Here is an 18,182-nt window from a genome sequence, read left to right as displayed (position 1 = left end):
AATAATTAGTAAAAATAATAGGAGTATAAGATAAGTGTTATAAAATTAGTAATGTTAAGATACTCCAGTCTGCCCTAGTTATAAGTTAAAAGAAATAACAATAAGATAATCACTAAAGGACATAAAGATTTATGTTGCCAGTAATAAGATATAGAAAATGTAAGGTGATAAGTGTAAGTTCATAAGTCTAATATAGTTACAAGTAGTTATAGATAAATATAGAAGTAAATATAGGTTGCTAAAACAGTAGTCAGATATAAGAAATAACTATAGACAAGCATAAGTTAGTACAGCCATAGTGACTCCATTTTCTTGGTTCCTGTGAAAATTCTATTACATATAAAATATTCTTGTGAAAGATCCATGGGAATGAGGATGTAAATCCATACAAATGAGGATGTAGACCCCCATCAATGGGGATGTGGTTTTCTGTTCTTGCTCTGCTAACTACATTTTTAGCCCCTGATTCTGCTTGCTTACTTGAATTTTTCAAGATCTTACAAAATTCCAAATGGAAGTCTATAAAGTGTGACGTGGTTCTCTATTATTCTCCTTAAATACTCTGACCACAAACAACTGGCTGCTTTTTCTCTCAGAGAGCTATTCTCTGTCTAAAGCAGTCCCTGGCCAGGTATAATTGACAAATGGATCAAATATCAGAAACAGTCCCTGGCCAGGTATAATTGACAAATAGATCAAATAAAATTCCTTGATTTGTTTCCAGTTTGGACTTGGAAGTGTTTTCTGAACGGTCACCTCATAATAATCTCTCCTCCCTAATCTCATTTTCTCTGAATCACCTCTTTAAAAATTCCTTGTTCCTGCTGATGGGCAGAATCACAGCCTTTGGGATAGGAGTCCCCTATGTTTCTTCTTTGTTAGCAAAGCAATAAACCTTTTCCCTTTTTTCTCAAAACTGTGTCTTTGTTATTGTATTGGAATTGGGAACAAGGACCGAGATTTTTCTCATTTTCTGCCTCTGATTATTGGAAGACACAACATCTTTGTTGGTATGTGGTGCTGAGGATCGAACCTGGGCCGCACGCATGCCAGAGGAGCACGCTACCACTTGAGCCACATCCCCCACCCCTACCTCCAATCTTTTCTTTCTTCTCTACTGATCTCCCATAAATTTTCACAAGAACTCTCCCTAACCTTTTCCCCCCTTTCCCTTCTCTAGTTTCCACATATGAGAGAAAACATGTGACCTTTGACCTTACGAATTTGGCTTATCTGGCTTACCATAATGATCTCAAGTTCCATGCATTTACCTGCAAATGAAATAATTTCATTTTTCTTTATGGATGAATAAAACTCTCTCTCTCTCTCTCTCTCTCTCTCTCTCTCTCTCTCTCTCTCTCCCTCACACACACACACACACACACACACACACATATATATATATATATATATATATATATTTTTTTTTTTTTTTTCTTTTCATTTTCTAGCCGTTCATCTGTTAATGAACACTAGACTGGTTCCAGTTTGGCTATTGTAAATTGTTTTGCTATAAACATGGGTATGCATGTATCCCTATAATATAATTACTTTAATACAAATATATCTGGGTCATATGGTGGTTTTATGCTTAGACTTTTGAGGAAACTCCAAACTGATTTCCATAGTGGCTGTACTAATTTACAATCCTTTTATATCAACAGTGTAAAAGTGTTCCTTGTCTTCTGCATCCTCTCTAGCACTTATTATTGTTTGTATTCTTGATGACTACCATTCTAACCAGAGTGAAATGAAATCTCCAGTGTAGTTTTGGTTTGCATTTCCATAATTGTTAATGAAAATTGAACATTTTTTTTTCATGTATTTGTTGGTAATCTAGGTTTCTTTTGAAAAGTGTTTGTTCAGCTCATTTACCCACTTATTAATTGGATTATTTGATCTTCTTTGGCATTAAGTTTTTTGAATTCCTTGTATATTTTGGATATTAATTCTTTGTTAGAAGAGTAGTTACCAAAGATTTTCTCCCATTCTGCAGGTTCTCTCTTTACATTCTTAATTGTTTCCTTTGCTATGCAGAAGCTTTTAAATTTGATATCAGCCCACTTATTAACTCTTGGCATTTTTTCCTGAGCTTTAGGGGTTCTTTTGAGGAAGTCATTGTTTGTGCCTATATGTTGGAGTGTTGACCCTACATTTCCTTCTAGGAGTTGCATCAAAGACCTAAGTCTTTGATCAATTTTGAGTTGATCTTTGTGCAGGATGAGAGATAAGGGTCTCATCTCAAGTTTCTACATATAGATAACCAGTTTTCCCAGCACCATTTGTTAAAAAGGTTCTCTTTTCTCCAATGTATGTTTTTGGCACCTTTGTCAAGGATCAGATAACAATATCTGAATGGGTTTGCCTCTGTGTCTTCTATTGTGTACCATTGGTTTGTGTGTTTTTATGCCGATATCATGTAACTTTTGTTATTATAGCTCTGTAGTGTAGTTTGAAATCAGGTGTTCTGATGCCTTCAGCATGGCTTTTTTGACTTAGAATTGCTGTGTCTTTTATTCTTCCAAATGAATTTTAGCACTGTTCTTTCTAGTTCTGCAAAGATTGTTATTGGTATTTTGAAGGGGGGGGGCTTTGCATTGAATCTGTATATTGCTTTTGATAGTATGGCTATTTAGACAATATTAATTCTGCCTATTCATGAATTGTACCATGACCTTTTTCACTTAATGTGGGTACAAGTGTATGGAGTACTGCATACATGGCATAGGTTAAGGGTGTCTGAGTGGAAGGCCACTCCCCTCGTGCTAGGCACATGAATGGCAGACTGCTTGCCCCATAGGCACAGCCCTGGGTGTGAGGTCATATGTTGCAGTCCCTGTGCTTGCTCCACAGCCCACTCCTCGAATGGTCATGGCAAGGACAGTTGGCAAGAAATTGTATTGGTGACTGCCTGTAATCTGTTTAGCTACTGCCTGAGTATATATACATGGTAACTGTGCAATGAAATCAGACCTGCTTCTTGCTTGGTTTCCGGAGGTCTCGATTAGTGACTTCTCAGCCATACTCTCCTCTACCTTGTTTTGTGTTTTGTGGACCTCCTCACTGGATGAAAGAGAGCCCACACAACAATATATCTTTGCAAGCTTAATTTTCTAACATATGTGTACTCTGTTTCTGAAAGGATATATGCTGTTTAAAAACAATAATAACTGGTGGGAAGGGTAATTGATGACAAATCTTTGTTGTATATCTTTTTATACTTTTAAAATCATGAGATTGTGGTATTCATTTAAAAATAAAAATTGCAAAATAAATGAATCAAATGAAGAAATGTGCTATTCACTTTCCCCTCTGAATATGAGCCAGGAGGAAGTCACAAGTATAAACCACCACAATAGTGACATTCTTCTTTTCCATTCTGAGGAAGAAATCTTTCTTCTTAACAGGGAATATTGTATAGAATTCCCTTTTTTTTAAGAGAGAGATAGAATTATTTATTTTCAGTTTTTCGGTGGACACAACATCTTTGTTTGTATGTGGTGCTGAGGATCGAACCCCGGCCGCACTCATGCAGGCGAGCGCGCTACCACTTGAGCCACATCCCCAGCCCTAGAATTCCCTTTTTAGTTCTGAAACACATTCATTCTTGTCAAAATAGGTATCTGTAGACAATAATGATTGCTTTAAAAGTTAGCATAGAGCCAGGCTTTGTGGCTGTGCCTATTGTTTCAGCTACTTGGAAGGTTGAGGCAGATGCCTTGAGCTCAGCGTGGGAAACATCCTGGGAAACAGCCTGGGAAAATCAAGGTTTCAGAAATAAATAGTAAAAAATTAACATAAAAGATAATAGATAAAAGTTGCAGTAGAGATAAGATTGGCCTAAAAATGCCTTAAGTAACTCATAAAGTTCGGGACACATAAATTTGTGTATATAACTCTATAGATAATTTTATCTATAAATTGGTTAGTTCCTTTAAATTGGTTAGGCAATGCTTTCCTGTGGTCCTCAATTTATTCTTCAGTTCTTTCTTTGATAAGGAATCCCTGCTAAGAAAGTTTGTGAGGTAATAAAATTTTGAATCAAATAATTCAACTACCAAATTAGGTTCTTAGTCAGAATAAGAACTTCTGAGGAATCAAGAGAACAGGAGGATTAGAGAAAATTGCTCAACTTGGACTCATTGTTTGTCATTTTTCCCTCCATGCAGGGCTCCCCAATGTATTAATACATTTAATAGCCCTTTCCCTAGCTTAATCTTTATAACCATTGACTGAGTCACATGTCAAAAAGTACATTTCAGAACTACTGCAAAATTTTAAAGTGGGAAGTTATTGGCAAATACCAGATAATGTTTACTGGTGCCTGACACATTGTTAGATGCAGGTCAATTCTGGTTAAGCAACAGTAGCCCACTGCCCTGCGTGACCCTTACCTAGCTGCTCACTACTGCATTCAGGGCGATTCCCCTGCCCCTGACCAGAACTTCTCTTAGATTCCTGTTTTCTGAAAAAGAAACTTACTGTGTAGTTTTATTTATTTGCTTCTACAATAAGCTGGATAGCCAAGAGGCGCCTCTCTCTCCCTTTCTCTTGTTACTTTCCTCAGATTTGGCATTGATCCATTTGATAAATCAGCCACAAGAGACTCCCAGTTTTGAAAAGAAGTGGTGAAGAACTATAAGCACATTGGTGGGGCTGCTCGGGCATTGGTCAGGACAGTGGGAAAAGACAGTCTTGTACCTAAGGCAAGATAGGCTTGGACTGACTGCTACCTACTGTGAAGGGAGGGATGGGGAAGTCTTGGTCGTGGCTCTTTTCCAAGCCTCACCAGTCATTCCAACTTCCATTTGGGAGATCGAACTGACTAGCCCTTAACTTCCAGTGATGACGCCCTCAGTGATGTAAAGACCCCTGCAGAACCTCTTCCACTCTTGAGAGTTTGAGTGATTTTTGAATTTAGTGCAGAATTTTGGAGAGGAAATTTTTCTATCAAAGTGTTAGTGCTTTTTACTCTTCCTATGAAATGCCTTAGTTCTGTTCTTAGCTTTGTTGGGAAGGGCTTTTTTCTCTCACCTGTGTTTTCTTTTGTTCCATTTTTTTTTTGTCTGTTTGGTTTTGGTTTGATGTTGGGCATTGAGTCCAGGACCTTGGGCATGCTAAGTACAATCTCTACCACAAAGATATACTCCTAGACTTACCCCCTGTTTCTTCACTGAACCTAAAGGTCAGTCTCTCTCTCTCTTTCTCCCCCCATCCCCCTCTCCCTCTTTCCCTTTCTCTTTCTCATGGGTGTGGATCCACACCCACCCATAAGAAAAACTTCATCCACAGAAATGAATAAAATCATCTTTATTATTGCTTTGAGTGGGCACATATGTTGCAGTTTTTATTAAACATTGAGTCATTCACTACCCCTCACACTTGCTCTTCAGAGATTCAAGGATAACCTCATTTCATACTAGTAACTTCAGAACCAGTCCTCAGGGGAAGCTTTGGCCAGGTGTGGGGATTTCTGCTATTAATTAAATAAGAGTTTCATTGAAGTTTAGACCATTGTCTCTCTGCAGGACAGGAAATATATATGTCTTGGTTATAATATTACATCAGTGCCTGAATAAGCAAATAAAAACTATTGTTAAAAGTATTAATGAAGCAGGCTAGATTTCATACAAAATCCAACTATCAGAATCAAGGGTAAAGAATGTTTTCAATGAATTAAATTTCTTGATCAATAATCCTGGTTTTTAAAGAAAAAAATATAAAGTTATGTTGAAAATTAAATGAATTAATAGCAATTAAATGTTTAGAAAATTGTCTAGTAAATAGTAAGTACTACATAAGTCATTTGATATTATTGTAGTAGCTTTCATTACTATGCTAAGACAATAAACAATAAACTACTATTTGATTACCTGCAATTATATCCAACAAGAAAAGCCCAGGAGGTAAAAACACATTTACTCACAAGAGAATATCAAATGTTAAGGAATGTTTCTGAAGATTCTTCACTTTACTTATACCTAAAGATATTTAAAGCCTTATATCATCTGTCTATTCATACTACTACTTTAGATGTCTGAAATACTGTTCATACAAGTTTAACCAGGTTGTCAGACAATTGCATAAGGCCTACTAAAATTTACAACATTCAGGGTTTGGGATATAGTTCAGTGGTAGAGTGCTTGCCTGTAATGTGAGAGGCACTGAGTTCAATCCCCAGCATTGAAAAAAAATTATAAAGTTCATTCCTTTCTTCCCTTCCCTAAACTGAATAGTTAATCTAGTTGCAAATGCTAGGTAAATACCTACACTAATGTGAAACACACAAACAATGGAGCAACTACTTTTAATAGTTGAACATTAAAAATTATTCCAAATTCACCAAAATGGAATAGTTAAATAATGAATGATTAAAAAAATTAGGATGTAATATTTAATAAAATAATACTGATTTCTATATAATAATTTGCAAATATTTTTCTACTTTAAAAAAATCAAGTTGCAGAATAATATACATAGTATTTTTTTTTTAGATATTAGACTGTGAAAGTTTAGATATTTACTATCAATGAGGGCCATTTAACTTTAGCCTAAATCCAATAAAGGTTTTAAACTAAGAGTGTTCATGTTATCTTCAAAGGAGTATTATATATGTCTATGTATATATTAATCATACAACCACTGTGTATTTTTTTAAGTTAAATTAAGGGTTTTCAATATAGCTCAGCATTTTCAAATCTAATTTGTATTTCTAATTTTTTTTATATATTGAGAAAGAAGATGGTAATTGGTAATGTATCTTTTGCATCTTCTGGAAGGCTCTGATCAATATAAACAAAACAAAATTTCCTGAATGATCTATAACAATTGTTAACATCTGGTATCTCTAGGAATGAGACTACAAAACTTTTAAACTTTCTACATTAAATGTCTTTTTCAAGATTTTGCTTTTTTCCTTTATCACAAATATGTATTACACAATAGTTAAATTTTTGAAAACAGAGATGAATTTGAACAAATTATTTAAAAGCAGAACAGGGAACATAGCTAAATGCTGCTCAGAAATGAGTAAGATATGAAGAGATGAACACTAGATTTAACAAAAACCGCTTTTATGTATGACATAATGTAGTTTCTTTTAAACATCTTATGGTTCTAATTGGCAGACATTATCTATAAGCAGTATGATTCCACAAAGGATTTCAGGACAGTGGAAAACATTTTTTTTTTTAAATTGTGATGTTAATGGCTATAATTGCTGTTTTCTCCTGACTCAAGCTGAGTAAACATCTGGACATTCTTCTACCAAAGTTAATCTTGTTTCTTAATTTTCATGAAACTATAGGGGATCAGGACTATATTTCCCCACATTTTCTCAGTTCATATATGGTTTATGTTACAGATCTCCCTATTCCACAGGGAGAGCATTTGATTTCAAGGAAAAAATACTTGATTTACTTGATTACAAACCCCTCTGAATCAGATTCTGAGTAGGAGTCTCACTTGATGCTCTGCATCTGTCCCCTTCCTTATCATCTGCTTATGTACCCAATATATAGGAGCAGGGAAAGCTTTGATTCTGATGCCATTCAGATAATCTCCTTGTCCTCTGTATCTTTCCAGTTTTTCTCTTATTTTCTACACAAACAGATGCAGCTAAATCCCTGAGTGGTCTGGGGGATTTACTGCTCAAATTTTGACTGTCTTTGTTCAGATCATTTAAAATAGTTGAAAAAAACATGAAAAAGTGAAGCAAATCTACCAGGAAACACATTTTCACTTTGAAGATGATAAATTCACACCATCTGCACATCCATTCTTTCAACAGTTATATGACAAATGTCCAGGTACTGCATTTTAACAGTGTATACTGTCTGGTAGGAAAGACAGACTTGAAATAAAAAGGCATACAAATACATCATCACTAATTTTATTAAGGGATATGAAAAATGCACAAAATGTTATTAGGAACCTGAGAGAAGAGTAGGATATTGGGTGGAGAAACGTGAAGCAAAGGGTATTCTAGGCAGAGTGAAATGTGTGTGAAGTTTGCAAAGCAGGAGGAGCAGGGAAAGCTAGAAAATTATCAGAATGTCTATGTAACCTGAACTGGACTAGAGAGGTTGACCAAATCTTACAGGAATTAAATACCATATATAGGATTTAAAATACTACCCAAATTGTAGTGGGATCTTATTGAAACTTTATAAATAGGTAAGAATATGATCTTTTTAATATTTTTTTCTTGTCAAACTTTTTAATGACATGGGAAATGATAAAAATTGAAGATATGAAAAGCATTCTTAAGTAAACAATAAAGCACATGGTAAATTCAGAAGAAAAAATAAAAACACATAACCACAGACTATTAAACCAGGAAAGCAAAATGTTACACATTTGCAAATGCTTCTGGTACACTCACATGAAGCTTCATTCAAGTTAATAAACAAAATATAAACTAACCTTCTTAAAGTCAAACTTTGTGTTATACAATTTTAGAAAGAATATGTATTGGGTATGTAAATTGTCTACATGTTACAAAACATTTTATATCTAAACTTATTTGTTCATACTTAATGGAAGACAAAACAAAACTTATATTTTAAGCCTCTTCTCTCTCTCTCTCTTTTTTTTTTTTTGGTGGTGCTGGGGATTGAATCCAGGGTCTTGTGCATGCAAAGCAAGCATTTTACCAACTGAGCTATATTCTCAGCCCAAATTTAAGCTTCTTGATTTGAGAACAACCATGGATTTGGTAGTTCTGTTAAATTCCAACATCATAATAACCAAATGTGCTATTAAAAGACAGTTATTCCAGTTTTTGTTAAAAAGAACTTCTTCCAAATTTGTAATATTTTGGCATAAAAGGAATTACAACTTATTTGTTCATAAATTATGGTGCTTAGTTTTTACTGTTAACACAATAACTAGTGCAAGAGGGAATACTCCTATAGAAAAAACCTCTGTCTTTTCAGTAGTTTCAAATGAAATTATATAATATTTCTCTGGAAATAGTGGTCACACCACACATTTGGCAGTTGCTTCTATTTAAACTTCAACTCTATCCTATAACATCCATCAAAGGCTTCAAAAATTGATTTTGGCAGTACACTGTTATAGTTAAAGCTTCGTCCCAGGGTTTCATAAACTGACTTCCAGACCACTCATGTATAATCGAATCAAGCCTTTATTGAAGCACACCGGTGGCGGCTGACCAGAACATAAAGCTGTTCCCCCGATCAGCCCTGAACAATTGCAAGGGCACTCCTTATAAGTCTGAAAACTGCAAAAGGGATGTTCAGGGGGTCTAGCCAATGCAAGCAAGCCAGGTTACAGAAGTGGGACAGTGCAGTCAAGCGGAGGGAAGCCTAACCAATCACAGTTAGCCCAGTCACCCCAGTTACAGAAACAGAGCCCCGTTACCCTAGTTACCCCATTAGGTAGTTTTGTGTTCTTAAAGATTTCTATAGCAAAAGGAAAAGAACATCTTGCCCCAGTCATGACTCTTCTACTTGGCATGGTTGTTTTACAGGATGAAGTCATAAAACAAAATGGAGTCACATTTGCTCCTACTATCACACATATGGAGATCACGATGTGAATAGGGACTGCCTAATGGCTATGAGGTCTTTTGTAAAAAGAAGTTTTCTCTGTGTGTATGTATGTTTTAAGTAGGAAACAGGCAATGAAATAGTTTATCCACAATTATAAAACATATCTTCCTAATTAAATCTCAATTGTATAAGCATTATACATCAAATATCTAGAACTTAAATGGATTCTAAATTTATGTAAGAAGAAATCTTTTCCTACCTTTTATCATTATCCACAGAGGGCAGAGTTTTAGTTGTATGTCTTCTTCTGGACACAGAAGGAAAGGGATCTTTGTCTCTTTTTCAGTTTGAAAGAGGAAAATGAGCAGAACTGCCACTAGCAGTGCTTGAGTAAGTGAAAGGATCCTTGTCCTTTTCTTTGCTGTGGTGCTTATGCTTGTCTTTTGTGCTTCTTCTTTTTCTTATCTCGTGGTGATGTTCTTCACTGTGTTTGGAGGATGTAGATTCCTTAGTAAACGCTGAAAGTGGAGCTCTTGCCACTGGATACATACTTATCCCCAAAGGCAATTGATTGTTCATTACCTGTTCCCTTATGTGTAAGTTCCATACTCCACTAGGGTTTTATGGTGACTGTGCTGTCACAACCTGATGAATGCTGGGGCATTAGAGTAGATAGAGAGCTAGCTGGTCACTATTTGGAGAGTCCTGGAGTTAATGGTCTTTCAAGCATATTCAGATAATGGAAAATGAAGGCCTCACTATCATGAACAGTACCATGTCAATCTCCTCCTCATCTTGAGAATTTGAAAATCTGATTTTGAGTTTGACCTTACTGTTATCCTCATTCATCTCCAGTATTTTACCAGGTTCTAGTGGGAACCTCAGTGGTGTATCAGCCTTTTTCTTCACTCCCTGATGATGAGCTGAAACATTATAAGATGCTCCCTTGGCAAAATGATCATCTTCTGGGTTTTGAAATACAACTAGCTGTGCATGACTGCTTGGATTAACTCACAGCTTTTTGTCACCTGCTATTGCCTCTGGCATTATAGTAGGATTCAAGACAGTTTTTTTTTTCCTTCAGATTAAGAACCAACCCAAGGGCTGGGGATATAGCTCAGTTGGTAGAGTGCTTGCCTCCCATGTACAAGGCCCTGGTTCAATCCCCAGCACCACCAAAAAAAAAAAAATCTTACCATTTGGGGCTGGGGTTGTGGCTCAGAGGTAGAGCACTCACCTAGCATGCATGAGTCACTGGGTTCGATCCTCAGCACCACATATAAAATAAAATAAAGATTTGTGTCCACCTATAACTAAAAAAAATAAATAAATATAAAGAACCAACCCAAATTCTGGTATGGTAAACAGGAAGGTCTACTGAGGCCCAAAATGTGCAAAACAAGTCCACAGCGCCACACTAAAACCTCCAGTCATATGAAGTTCCAGAATTCATAAGTTTCCAAAGTTGATCTACCAAGGCTTCATTGCATAAGGCAGACTCCATGTTTTTTTGTAAATGGTGGATTCTTAGTCAACATATTATTATGGGCTGATTTGAAAGTTAAATCAGGTTGATCCCACTCTGTTCAGTGCCGCAGTCTGGCTGGGCACAAATCATGAGCCACTGAAGCAGGAACAAACTTTATTTCTGAACTCCACAAGCACACTCCACACATGCTCCCGGGAAAAATGCCAAACGCCACGCCACGCGGCTCCTCCCGGGACACACTACTCCAACCGAAACTCCCTCCTCCGGAACTCCCTCCCCCGGAAATCCCTCCTACCGCACTTCCCCAACCAATGGGAACTCTCTGGGAGTCCCGTGAGTGCTCCAAAGTAGCAGGCCAAGGCTGACAGCAGAGGTCTAATATCCAATTGAATGCAGATCTTAACATAATCATTATCATCTCAATGGCTTGCTGGCATCACCTTTCAACCAAAAATGCCATGCGTCATTCCTACTTGGCTATGGCTCTCAGCAGTTCAGACCTCTCAACCTGTGCAGAACTCATTCTGCATGAGCCCACTCACATAGAATTTCACATCTCCATCCTTACCCACTTGCACTCTGACCATAATATCTTTAAACTGTGGAGCTGGTGCTAGCTTACTTCCTGAGTTAGGTACAGGAAGTGCCAATTCTGAGAACGTGGTGTCACTGTAAGAAATGTGTCTTATGATTGTATTTGCCTCTCTCAGCCCCCTACTTTTTGGTTTTTCTGTTTTTAAGTGACCCTTATCTGCATTCAGCAGCTTGGGCTGCAAAATTGTCTGCTTTCTGCTCACTTGGTCCTTGCCATTATAAATCCTTTGTCTTTGCTTCAAAAAGACCCAGAATTTTAGTTGAGATTTTGGAATAGTGCCTTAACAATGTTTAGAATCTTATGCCTCACATAGGGTTCAGGGTCATTCTGAATCATATTAAAGAGCCACTACAGTTCTTCATAACTGCTGTCCACTTTAGTAAAATCAACAACATCTTCCTAAGCTGCTATCCTGATGTCCACAAAGTGACTGTGTTCAGTATAAGATTTCAAAAGAGCTGGATCACTTGGTACATGTCCATTCTTTTGAAGTACCTGTGTGACTCTCAAGCAACTGGCAGTGATAGTGTGTCTATAACTTGGAAGATTTTTTGTATATAAAAACCTGATGATTTCTTCAAGAATCAGTCGCATATCAGGATTTAAGTTATCCAGCATTCTAACTTCATTATTCACTTTGATTGTAGATGTAACAGAGTTGGCCAGGGAATCAATTATTTGTGCACAATAGTAGTTAAATTAAAAATTATTTTCCTGTTGTCATTATACTTGGTTAAACCTAAAATAAATTTTAAAACTTCTCTGGGACAGAGGTTATGAACATCTCTTAATAAAGCCATTGCCACTGACACAGTCTTTTGTAGAAAATAAAATTAAAATATCATGAAGTTGGTTGTTTTTACAATATCTGGATCATTTTTACAACAAAACATTCTAGTAAAGAGTGATTTTATGGTCCTTGGTTCTGTCCATGTGCTCACTGTTCAATTTTCAGTCTTTGCAAGGCAGGAGCAAGCTGACATTCTTACTCAGTAGAAACACTGCCCTTATTCTAATGTGTCAGTGAAAATAAGATGCTGGAATAGGAAAAGTGAGATGCTGGAGTAGGGAATTTTTCCAAAGTCAAGATGAATTCCTACTGTGCAACAACATCCCCCTCATAGTGGAGTTGATATTTCTACACATCATCATCTTGCTCAAATTCTTCCTTTTTCAATATGACATATCTGGGTCTATCCTTATCCACAACAAAGGGGAATCAGCATTCATTGCAGAAAGATCTATGTCAACTTCTTCTCCATTCATCATTGGGATTTTTTTTCTTATTATTCCATCTGCTTTTGGAATGGCTGAGTATATCATGTTTAAGGTTGTTTTCTTCAATTTGCAATGTATGATTGAAACATCCATCTAATTCTTGTACTATCACTTTAAGTGGTACCATATTTTTCTGAGTTCTAGATGTATAATCTTATTTTATTTCCAACTCTAAGACATTTCACTTTTTATTAAATATAAAAGTTCCATAAAATTTTCCCATTCTACTTTGGTCTACCCACTGTTTTATTAAAGGCTAGATATCTTTGGCAGAGACATTTGTAATAGTTTTCAAAAACCCTGATGTGGAAATGAACATTTGACTCCACATGTGTGACTGGAAATTCTGAGATGAAGTTACTTTCTTTCTTCCATGCTTAGAAATTTATTAAAAACTTGTAGCATAAATTCCATGCTGATTCTATTTTCAATCAATCTCATCACAAGGTGGGCTTTACACTGAAACATACTATTATTAGTAGTATTCCCTGGAGAGTGTATGTGGACACTTTATTAAAAAGTGTAGGCAGGATGCTGGATTATCCTTCTCTTTTCCTCCACCAGTGGATGTAGTAAAACTCCCCCAGTTTTCAGTACCTATGCCACTATTTTATCTAGCTCCTCTTTAACCCAATGGTAGTACGCATTAATAACAAAAGTTTTCTTTTTTCATCCAATGTTCATAAATATAGCCTGAAATTCCCTTCAGCTCCATTCCTCAGATTAAGACATTCTGGATATGAAACATTCAAAAAACTGCTGGGCCAAAGACTGGCTAAACACCTTCTAGTCAAAGGTGTGTCATCTATAATCATGGCACTGTATAGAAGATTTGTGCTAATAACACTCATGGAAGCATAAGTAGCCACTTCAACATAAGCCTTGTAAATGAATACAGTTTTAAAACAGGAGTATGAATATACACATGTAATAATTTTTTCATAAAATTCAAAGAGTTCATGAAGGATTGACATGGTATATTTAAGCAATGGAAGAAATTGGGGTAAACAAAAAGGAGTAACCTTATGTATATAGGGATCTATGAATATTTCAAAAGGTCCAATGGGCAAGGAGATGTTTGATGCTGCTGTAGGGATTATATCATGGGTATATACTGTCTCTCCTAAATCTCCATTGGAAATGGCCACTATAGCAGCATCTACTGTAAATTCTAATTTTCATATATATAATTCGGAGTATGAATCAATGACATGGGATTACAGGTGTGCATCACTGCACCAGACTTATGTAAAAAAAAAAAAAATATATATATATATATATACACACACACACACACTATATATATATATATATATATATATATATATATATATATATATATATACACACACACACACACATTCATAAGAAGTGTTCCTTTTTATTTATGTTTTCATAAATAAAACAAATAATGTTTTATGTTATTTATAAAATTATGTTTTCAGTGTCAGGATCTGGAAGCTAACACAAACAAGCAAACAAAATTGTCAAAGCAGTACTTAAAAATCTTATCTTGCCACAAAATATGGGACAGGGAAATATAAGAGAACAGGCATAAAACAATTAAGGATCAATACAAAGAAGTATAAAATCCAGTACTTACTTATGTATTGGATAATAAAATTGTTCTGTGTAATATTTTTAAAAAACCATTCTGGTTAACCCAGAGAAACTAGGTGGTAAGATATAGATGTGAGCAGATTCCAGCAGTCACCAAGATGATGGTTGTAGCTTGGACTAGAAGTTTGTCAATAGGAACAGAGACAGATGGATGGGTCCAAGATGCATTTTGGAGATAAAATCATGGAAATCTGATGGTGATTTTGATAAATACTGTGGGGACAAGTAGGGTAAAATCTTGTCCTGGCTTGCTGAAAATTTTCCCATTTTGACATTGGTAGTTTCCAATGACTCAGGTAAACCTGAACAATTGGTGACAGGGAAGCATCAATGTAAGTCTTGCTTCCATCTTGAGTGGTGAGGCAAATGAAAGTAGTGGTTATTGAAAATGGGAAATTTGGGGGAAAAGTAGGTAATATGGGAATGATGATTTAACTTTTGAATGTTAAGATTAGTCATAAACCTATGCAGGCCAAATGTCTAAAGTAGGATTTTTTTTTTTCAGGGAAAGATTTTTTAAAATACTATAGAAAATATCAGATTTATATCCATATGGAGAACTCATTCTTCATTAGAGATTTTAACTACAATTGGTAAATATTCTGGAATTTATCTTTCTTTGAGTAAATCTAATTCATAGGAAATCATTTACTGATTTGTTGGCTTATGTTCCATTTCCAATGACTACCTATTCTTTACATTGTCCATTTATTTAAATGTCAAAAATCTAAGTTGTACATATTTACCCAAAAGAATAGGGAAGCTTTTAAGAAAGCCTCCAATTTTTTTTCAGAGGTGGGGGGAACAGGGATTAAACCCAAGTTTCAATAACCAGGAATATTAAATATTAACTAGGGTTATTAAGTACCAGGATTGCTTAACTACTGAGCCAAATCCCCAGCCCTTTTTTATTTTGAAACAAGGTCTTGCTAAGATGCTGAGGCAGGCCTTGAACTTGTGATCTTCCTACCTCAGCCACTAAAGTTGATGAGATGTGTGTGCCAGAACACTTGGCTAGAAAAACCTCCAATTTTACAAAAATGTTGACAGCCTATTTATTGAATCCACCGGTCACAACCTCCACATCCATTTAAATCAGGTGTCAGGAGTGAATCTTTCACAATACAGAATATTAGCCAATGCTCCAAAATTATCTTTGTTTGAAGGAATTGGATATCAGGTCCAGTGTACCCTCTTCTAGAGGATTACTTTTTCCTGGAGGTACAGAGAAGAAAGTCAAGGAGCATAACAAATCAATTGTAGGGAATTTCAACAGCAGTGGCATATTAATGCCACTTTGCCCCTGCTGGGATACACACTGAGTTTCTTATACTCCCCATCTATGGTGTTAGATCCCAGGAAAGCTGCCCAAATCCTTGCTTTTGCTGAATACCCTCTGATTCTTTCTCTTTTTTTATACTTTTATGTGGTGAGCTGCTTCTGCCGTTTCTGCAGACTATGGTCGCCATTACAAGATGGCGCTGGCTCAGCTGTGGTCTGTGACAAACAACTCCTTATTTGGGAGAGTTGGCACATGGTTTTTCACCACCCTATGAGAAAGCTCCACGTGGCAGCTTCGCATTGGGGCTTGAGATGCTTTATTAAGGCTGGGAGGGGAATCCGAGGAGGAGAAGAAGAAATATCAAGGGCCTGAATAAACTGTTGAAAGAAGATTCCCGAGTTGCGTCTTCCTTGCGGGCAAGGGGTCGCGACAAGTGGTGCCGAGACCCGGGAACCAGAACTTTCAGCAGTCAGGGGTGGTGCACCGGTTAGTCCCAGGTAAGTGGGATCCGCAACCAAAGCGGGGTTAGTCCCAATAAGTGGGATCCGCGACCAAAGCGGGGTTAGTCCCAGGTAAGTGGGATCCGCGACCAAAGCAGGGCAGCTCCTCTGTAAAGAAAGAGAGAGCATTACATTTTATTGCAGCTGCACTGTGTACTTTCACTTTTGTTTTCTGTGTTTCTTTTGTTGTGTCATTTCGCTTTTGTTTTTTTGTGCTTCTTTTGTTGTTGTGACGACAGGGATGCTCCCCTGTAAAAGGAAGAGAGCGGGGAATTCATAGAACGGAATGCTCCCCTGTAAAAGGAAGAGAGCGGGGACTTTTGTACTTTCACTTTCTTTATAGCTCTAAAAACATTATGGGCGTTGCTTCTTCAAGCCCAATTTTGTTGGCCCTAGATGGGTTGTTACATTCAAAAGGACTTAAGATAAAGCAGAGTACTTTGCAGATGTTTTTAAGAGAAGCTGATATAGCGGCTCCTTGGTTTGCTTTTTCATGGTGTCTTACGGTTCCCAGCTGGGACAAATTAGGGAAAGATCTAGATTTCGCTCATGAGCAAGGTACCTTGCAGGGTGGCATTATACCACTTTGGAAGTTAGTTAGAGGATGTATAACAGATGGTAAATGCCAGGAAGCTGTAAGTGAGGGTCAAGCTATTCTTGAGCAGCTGCATGAGAAAAAATCTGAAGGATCATGTAGTGAAGTGGCAGAGAGTATTAAAAGTAACAGTAGTGAGAAGGCAAAAGAGCCTGAAGATAAAAATAGGAGAAGGCTCTACCCAGACTTGACCGAATTAAAAACGCCTGAGAACACAAGCGACTCAGAGAGTTCTGAGGACCTTGATATATTGTTACAACAACTACATAAGATAAAAATGAAAAAGAAGAAAAAGGAGACACAGGGCATGCAGGCCTACTGTAAGAAGGGGAAGGGAGTTAACATTGGTCAACAAAACTCTGAGGAGGAGGAGGTAGAATATCTAGAAGAAGATATGGTGCCGATTGCCCCACCTCCGTATGTGGGGGGGAGCCAAGGTTCCGGGAGATCTTTTCATGCACAAGTTTGGAGGACAGTTAATACAGATATGGGACTTGCATACCCTGTATTTCAGGACAATAACAGGGGAAGATATCATGAGCCTTTAGACTTTAAGATAATTAAAACCTTGGCAAAATCTGTCCGCACTTATGGCATAGATGCCGCTTTCACTCTCACTCAGGTGGAGGGACTTACTAGATTTTGCATGACTCCCTCAGATTGGGCTAGTCTAGTCCACGCTTGTGTTTCCCCAGGGAAATATTAGGAGTCCAAAGTTGGCTGTTTAATGTTTCTGGCAGTACCCAAGACTAGGAGCGAGGTAGGAGGCTTAAAATTTCTGCAAATAATTCACAATTATCTAATGCTACATTACCCTCCACAGCAGTCCGTCTCCAATCTCTGTTCCTGTTTCTTTTGGCTAATGTTACATTATAGGGGATGCTTAATTGTTCTAATATTACCTGTTATTTGTCTGAGTGTTGGAATGGCTCCTGGACTATGGCAATGGTTATGAAATTTCCAACCTTTGTCCCGATCCTGGTTACTGCAGATCCAGAGTCATTTCCTATTGTTGAACTGATTAGAGCCCGTAGAGATTTTGGAATTACGGCAGCCATAGTGACAGCTGTGGCGGTATCTGCTGCTGCAGCAGTTACAGCTGGAGTAGCCATGGCCAGCCAGGTACAAACTGCTGCCACTATTAATCAGGTTATTCAACAAACATCCACCATACTTGAATCTCAAAGTAGAATTAATCAACACATTTTATCTGGGATTCTGGCTGCTAATCAAAGGATAGATCTGCTTCAAGCTCAAGTTGAGGAATTGTCTGACCTAGAACATTTGGGTTGTATTGATCAACGTGAA

The 18,182-nt window shown here is 37.0% G+C and overlaps 1 pseudogene; it reads right to left on the bottom strand.

Moving 5' to 3' along the window:
- Positions 1 to 9,857: 9,857 nt before the first annotated feature.
- On the bottom strand, positions 9,858 to 14,091 carry LOC124103207 (transcription initiation factor TFIID subunit 2-like; annotated as a pseudogene).
- Positions 14,092 to 18,182: the final 4,091 nt, after the last annotated feature.

The sequence above is a fragment of the Marmota monax genome, unplaced genomic scaffold (assembly GCF_021218885.2).
Source record: "Marmota monax isolate L192 unplaced genomic scaffold, Marmota_monax_Labrador192_F-V1.1 WCK01_AAM20220418_F8-fsc00280, whole genome shotgun sequence".
In the NCBI taxonomy this organism is placed as follows: domain Eukaryota; kingdom Metazoa; phylum Chordata; class Mammalia; order Rodentia; family Sciuridae; genus Marmota; species Marmota monax.
The sequence above is the reverse complement of the archived record's forward strand: the minus strand, read 5'-3'. Positions and strand labels throughout refer to the sequence as shown.